Source organism: Lipotes vexillifer, unplaced genomic scaffold (genome assembly GCF_000442215.2).
Source record: "Lipotes vexillifer unplaced genomic scaffold, Lipotes_vexillifer_v1.1 scaffold444, whole genome shotgun sequence".
NCBI classification, from domain to species: Eukaryota; Metazoa; Chordata; class Mammalia; order Artiodactyla; family Lipotidae; genus Lipotes; species Lipotes vexillifer.
Window position 1 is genome coordinate 4621642 of NW_006793488.1, and position 7614 is coordinate 4629255.

The window sequence follows — 7614 nt, forward strand, 5'->3', positions numbered from 1 at the left end:
CGCCACGCAGCATGCGGGGTCTTAGTTCTCCCGACCAGGGATCGAACCATCCATGTGCCCGGCATTGGGAGCGTGGAGTCATAACCACTGGCCTGCCAGGGAAGTCCCCCAATGACTTAATGAGATGTATAGAAGTTAGTGCTATGGCGTTTTTCTGGAATAACCACCAAAACAATCTGCTTGCTTATGAGACATCTTAAATGTCCTTATGGAAACCGCGGCTGGCTGGTTGGGTTGGGACCTTGAGGTCTGGGAAGTTCTTCGGGGTTGCTCAAATGCCACGTTGAGCCTCCTCCTTATGTCTTCAAAGACGTGTTCTTCTCTCAGAGTTGCTCCCAGTCTATTGTGGGAATAAAATGCTGTATTGGCACAAAAATTCTCCCTTCCTGCCATGCACAAGATTTTCCACCTTGTCCAGCTATGCTGTACAGGGCCAGTGTGTGGCAGCACCACGTTTTGCCAGAGTTTGAGAAACAGTGGAGTCAGGCAAAGCAGCGTGCTCTGAATTTCCGGCTCACTAGAGGTGCAGGTGAGCCTCTAAAAGTGACCGTCTGCAACTCAGTAGTTAGCAGTTTTAGTAGTCAGTAGTTTTCTATGTGCCAAGGTCTGAGCAAATTGCATTCCACTTATTAACCCATATTCATCCGCCAAACAACCTTACTGGTATTTTCTTTATTTGACAGATGACAAAACTGAAACAGAAAAGTAAAGCCCCTTGCCCAAGCTCATACCGCTAGGAACCAGCAAAACCAAGATCCAAACCCAACCCAAGTCTCTCTCTCTCTTTTTTTTTAATAACTTTTTTTAAGCGAGCATTATACATTTTTATTATTTTTTATTTTTTTGAATTTTACTTTATTTTTTATACAGCAGGTTCTTATTAGTCATCCATTTTATACACATCAGTATATACATGTCAATCCCAATCGCCCAATTCATCCCACCACCATCCCCACCCCCCTGCCGCTTTCCCCCCTTGGTGTCCATACGTTTGTTCTCTACATCTGTGTCTCTATTTCTGCCCTGCAAACCGGTCCATCTGTACCATTTTTCTAGGTTCCACATATATGCGTTAATATACGACATTTGTTTTCCTCTTTCTGACTTACTTCACTCTGTATGACAGTCTCTAGATCCATCCACGCCTCTACAAATGACCCATTTTCATTCCATTTTATGGCTGAGTAATATTCCATTGTATCTATGTACCACATCTTCTTTATCCATTCGTCTGTCGATGGGCATTTAGGTTGCTTCCATGACCTGCCTATTGTAAATAGTGCTGCAATGAACATTGGGGTGCAGGTGTCTTTTTGAATTATGGTTTTCTCTGGGTATATGCCTAGTAGTGGGATTGCTGGGTCATATGGTAATACTATTTTTAGTTTTTTGAGGAACCTCCAAACTATTCTCCATAGTGGCTGTATCAACTTACTTTCCCACCAACAGTGCAAGAGGGTTCCCTTTTCTCCACACCCTCTCCAGCATTTGTTGTTTGTAGATTTCCAAGTCTCTCTTTAAAGCACATGCTCTGCTACCAAATAGGATGTCATTCTAGCATTCGTGAGGAAATCTAGAAAATACAGGAAAAAGTGGTAAAGTTGTACCAAGTCCACAGTAGTTATCTTGGTGTGGTGAAAATATACTGGTTTGCAGAGACATCAGTAATTATAGGGGAGGGATCAAGAAATCTTTTCTGTCAAGAGCCAAAGAGTAAATATTCTAGTCTTGGGTGGCCAGATGGTTTCTGTTACAACTGGTCAGCTCTGCTGTTGCCATGGGAAAGCAGCTATGGACAATCTGTAAACCAATGGCTACGTTCCAATGGCATTGTATTTATGGACACTGAAATGTGAATTTCATGTATCATGAAATATTCTTTTTCTTCAAATTTCCTTTCAGCCATTCAAAAATGTACAACAATCCTTAGCTCACAGGCTGTACAGAAACATGTGGCAGGTGGATTGGCCCTCACCCATGATGCCCATTGTAGTTTTGTCCACCCCTGGTATAGAGGGAAGAAAAATGACTAGACTTAATTCAATGAGGACCGCCTAACATCAGCGAGGTGCCAAAAACCCAGTGATCAGTAGACAGAAATCGCTCTCCATAGGCTAGTGGTGGGGCAAACAGACAAGCAAAGAGAGGGGCACCAGGTCCTAGTAGAACAGATGGAAGGGCTCCTAACCCAGACTTGGGAGGGCAGGGAAGGGGTGCCACACGGGGGGCCTGATGGACGGGACGAACTCATCAAGAAAAGGGGGGGAGCGAATATTCCAGGTACAATATTCTTGACCCTGTTAGGGTTGAGTCCTCATGCTACCATGAACTCATTATTGACCCTCAGGCAAGTCAGTGCATGTGTGGGCTTCAATCTCCTCTTGTGCAAAGTGGGTGTAACGCCAATGCTCACCTCCTAGGTTGTCAGTGAGAATATGGAGCCAAGAGGGTGATAGAACATCAGTGACAGTTCATTTTCAAGATGCTCCATTTGTGACTTGAGCCAGCTGGTCTGAAAAAGCTGCAAGATTCCTTCCAATCGCGCGTCTCTGAATTCTTGATTTTTATCTTTAGGTAAAGAGAAACCCTGCTATTCAGCAATTCTGGGAGCTGTCAACATTAATATCAGTCACTGCTGGTGGTCACCTGCCTCACAACAACTGATATGGCCCCAAGTTGAAGAAATATACCGTCCCCAGTGGTCAAACATGGTGATGGTGATGGTGTCCCTCTCCGGGGTAAAAGGGCTGTAAGACGGACACACGTTCTACCCCCTCCCCGCCGGGGGAACACCTTGTGTCGGCAGCCGTGACAGATTTGTTAGGGTCTTAACTTGAGATTGACCTGGACCAAGGTACCTAACACTGCTCAGCTGTTGCTCCGTTGGCCCCAGTGGCTCATGTTCTCAGATCCACTCAGTCCCTTCATGGTTAGAGAAGAACGTCAGCTTGTGGTTGATCCACTGTCCCTTAAGTGAGTGGCAGTATTTCTCTTCTTGCTCAAAATAAGAAGTGGGAGTAGGTTCCCCAGCAGTCGGGGGATGGACCCGAAGACTGACCTCAGCAATGATATGAAGTGACAGACACAGAAGAGATGGTAGGAGACATGAAGCTGAAGGTATTCGAGTTCGTTGTAGGGCTTGTGGCCGTTTCTCTAATTCTTTTGTTCCTCTATACCGACAATTTAGTCCCGCCAAAATACCTGCCAGCGGGGAAAACCTTAAACTCTTCAGTGCTTGCAGGAGTCTGTGACGTGATTATAGCAGGAAAGAAAATCTTGTATGGAAATATACCAATGACACCACTGAGAAACATAACTTGCCAACAGTACTTGACCCAGAATCACTACATAATGAAACCTCTGTCCAGAGAGGAAGCTGAGTTCCCTTTGGCATATGTCATGGTCATCCACAAAGACTTTGATACATTTGAGAGGCTTTTCAGGGCTATTTACATGCCTCAAAATGTCTACTGCGTTCATGTGGATGAGAAAGCCGCCTCTGCTTTCAAGGATTCGGTAGGAAGGCTGCTGAGCTGCTTCGCAAATGCCTTTCTGGCTTCCAAGAGGGAGTCTGTGGTCTATGCAGGAATTTCCAGGCTCCAGGCTGACCTGAATTGCCTGCAAGACCTCATAGACTCGGAGGTTCCGTGGAAGTACTCCATCAACACCTGCGGGCAAGATTTCCCCCTGAAAACCAACAGGGAGATAGTTCAGTATATAAAAGGATTTAAAGGGAAAAACATCACCCCAGGGGTGCTGCCTCCAGCTCATATTATCAGAAGGACCAGATATATGCACTTGGAGCAGAAATACCAATTGTTTTCCTTCATGCTGTGGACTTGGATAAGAAAAATGTCTCCTCCCCATAATCTCACCATTTACTTTGGCTCCACCTATGTAGCCCTTACAAGGGAATTTGCTAATTTTGTTCTCCAAGACCAGAGGGCCATTGATTTACTTGAGTGGTCGAAGGACACCTACTCTCCTGATGAACATTTCTGGGTGACACTTAACAGGATTCCAGGTATGTGGAACTTGATTTCCATTCTACATAGTCTGGAAGCATATTGTGTGTGTGTGTGTGTGTGTGTGTATGTGTGTGTGTGTGTGTGTGTGTGTGTATTTTACACTTTGAAAATATCTTCAGTTGCATTATATATATTCACCTATGTTTCCAGCTTTATGGACACCCTGTAGACTGTTTTGTGTGTCTGTTTCAATGGAATTCATATAACTTAAGTTACAGTTCTTACATATCAGTTCTAAGGCTCTGTCTTTGTGACTCTGAAGGACAGGCCTTTGGGGATGGGACTCAAGGTAAACAGAACTTTGCACTTCCACATTCCGGCTTTTGCTATTCTGCTTTTTTTTTTTTTAAATGTTATTTTTTTCATATTTATTTAATTATTTATTTGGTTGTGCCAGGTCTTACCTGCCACAGGCAGGCTCCTTAGTTGCAGCTCCAGGTCTCCTTAGTTGCGGCATGCAAACTCTTAGTGCAGCATGCATGTGGAATCTAGTTCCCTGACCAGGGATTGAACCCGGGCCCCCTGCATTGGGACCGTGGAGTCTTTATCAACTGTGCCACCAGGGAAGTCCCCTGTTACTCTGCTTTTAAACAACAGAGGTAACTCCATTAACTGCCTCTACCTTAAAGAGAAGGAGAGGATTTGCACTAGTATGCTTCCAGGCAACTTTATCCTCCTGGGAATGGAGAGAGCGGTAGGAAGGGACTGATTTGCTGGAAAACTACTGGAGGGAGGAGGTTGGAAGGAGGTGGTTTTCTGGAAACATTACCTCATCTTTTTAATTGAAGTATAGTTGATTTACAATGTTGTGTTAGTTTCTGGTGTAGAGCAAAGTGATTCAGTTATATATATTCTTTTTCAGATTCTTTTCCATTATAGTTTATCACAAGATGTTAAGTATAGTTCCCTGTGCTATGCAGTAGGAGCTTGTTATTATTTTATCTATAGTAGTTTGTATCTGTTCATCTCAGACTCCTAATTTATCTGTCCCCTCCCTTTCCCCTTGGTAACCATAAGTTTTTATGTCTGTGAGTCTATTTCTGTTTTGTAAATAAGTTCACTTGTATCACACTTTAGATTCCACATACGTGATATCATATGATATTTGTCTTTCTCTGTATGACTTACTTCACTTAGTATGATAATCTCTAGATCCATCCTTTTTGCTGCAAGTGGCATTATTTCATTCTTTTCTATGGCTGAGTAGTATTCTATTGTATATATGTAATCACATGTTCTTTACCCATTTATCATTTTTTTTAAATAAATAAATTTATTTATTTATTTATTATTTTTGGCTGCACCAGGTCTTCATTGCTGCTAGCAGCTTCCTCTAGTTGTGGCGAGCAGGAGCTACTCTTTGTTGTGGTGCGTGGGCTTCTCATTGTGGTGGCTTCTGTTGTTGCAGAGCTCAGGCTCTAGGCATGCAGGCCTCAGTAGTTGTGGCTCACAGGCTCTAGAGCACAGGCTCAGTAGTTGTGGTGCACGGGCTCTAGAGCACAGGCTCAGTAGTTGTGGTGCACGGGCTTAGTTGCTCCACAGCATGTGGCATCTTCCTGGACCAGGGCTCGAACCCATGTCCCCTGCTTTGGCAGGCAGACTCCCAACCACTGCACCACCAGGGAAGCCCTCCATTTATGTGTTGATGGACATTTAGGTTGCTTCCATGTCTTGGTTATTGTAAATAGTGCTGCTATGAACACTGGGGTGCATGTATCTTTTCAAATCAGAGTTTTTGTCTTTTCTGGATATATGCCCAGGAGTGGGATTGTAGGATCATATGGTAACTCTATTTTTAGTTTTTTAAGGAACCTCCACACTGTTTTCCACAATGACTGTACCGATTTACATTCCCACCAACAGTGTAGGAGGGATCCCTTTTCTTCACACCCTCTCTAGCATTTATTATTTGTAGACTTTTTTTAATGATGACCATTCTGACTGGTGAGAGGTGATACCTCATTGTAGTTTTGATTTACATTCTCTAATAATTAGCAATGTTGAGCATCTTTCCTACTGGCCATCTGTATATCTTCTCTGGAGAAATGCCTATTTAGGTCTTCTGTCCATTTCTTGATTGGGTTGTTTGTTTTTTTGTTATTGAGTTGTATGAGCTGTTTGTATATTTTGGAAATTAAGCCCTTGGGACTTCCCTGGTGGTTAAGACTCCACGCTCCCAGTGCAGGGGACCTGGGTTCGATCCCTGGTCAGGGAACTAGATGCTGCATACCGCAACTAAAGATCTGGTGCAGCCAAATAAATAAATAAATTTTTTTTAAAAAAGGAAATTAAGCCCTTGTTGGTCACATCATTTGCAAATATTTTCTCCCAGTTCGTACGTTGTCTTTTTGTTTTGTTTATGGTTTCCTTTGCTGTATAAAAGCTTATAAATTTGATTAAGAAACATTACCTCTGTTTAATCCCCAGTAGCATTTTAAGATCTAGTAGCCGTGTACTCATTTGGGCTACACTTATGTTTTATATTTCCAGAATCTAGCACAGTGCCTGCATAAACTAAGTACACAAAAAATGTTTGTGAATGAATGAATGAATCATTTGATTGGGGTACATGAGATTTCTTTTTCTAAAGGTTTTTCAAAGCATAGCACTTATTAGTATGTTGTTTCATTATGTGATATACTTACCGGTGATCATGAATTTTCATGTCTTGTTAAGTCATTAGTATCCATGTATATCTTAGTTACAACGTTTAATTTCTTATTAAAGGACAATGTTTCTAATTAATGGTTTGCACTATTTTCCTCAGTTCCCTTCAGTCAAAGGGAAAATATTTCCAGAATTTAATGAAGTACTTGGCACCCTCTGGCATTTAAAATGTGCTTTATTTGATTAGTCACTCCACACAACATTCCTGCGAGGAATGAGCTTCATTTGATAATATGCAAAACTGATAATGAAGCCCTGGACCGGTTAGAAAAGTGATGAGGGGGGCTTCCCTGGTGGTCCAGTGGTTAAGACTCTGTGCTTCCACTGCAGGGGGCACAGGTTGGATCCCTGGTCCGGGAACTAAGATCTCACATGCCTCGAGCCATGGCCAAAAAAAAGAATTTTGAAAAGTGATGAGGTCATTCTGCAAATAGTTTCTATGAAAATCCATCTTCCTGAATTAAAGACTGATCTGCATGGGCTTCCCTGGTGGCGCAGTGGTTGAGAGTCCACCTGCCAATGCAGGGGACACGGGTTCGTGCCCCAGTCCGGGAAGATCCCACATGCCGCGGAGCGGCTGGGCCCATGAGCCATGGCCGCTGAGCCTGCGTGTCCGGAGCCTGTGCTCCGCAGCGGGAGAGGCCACAATGGTGAGAGGCCTGCGTACCGCAAAAAAAACAAAAAAAAACAAAAAATAAAGACTGATCTACTAAGTAAATTCAGGTTTTGCCAAACACAAAGCTATTTTTCTGTCTTCCATACTTTTTCAATCTGGGCTGTTGATGGTCATCTGTTGTAAAGAAGGTCTTTCCCCGGGGCCTCCCTGGTGGCGCGGTGGTTGAGAGTCCGCCTGCCGAAGTCGGGGACGCAGGTTCATGCCCTGGTCTGGGAAGATCCCACATGCTGCGGAGCGGCTGGG

At 43.5% G+C, this 7614-nt stretch overlaps 1 pseudogene; it reads left to right on the forward strand.

Moving 5' to 3' along the window:
* The first annotated feature begins 3105 nt into the window (after nucleotides 1-3105).
* The window catches only part of LOC103088671 (N-acetyllactosaminide beta-1,6-N-acetylglucosaminyl-transferase, isoform C pseudogene), an 11836-nt pseudogene continuing 7327 nt past the window's right edge, over nucleotides 3106-7614 (forward strand).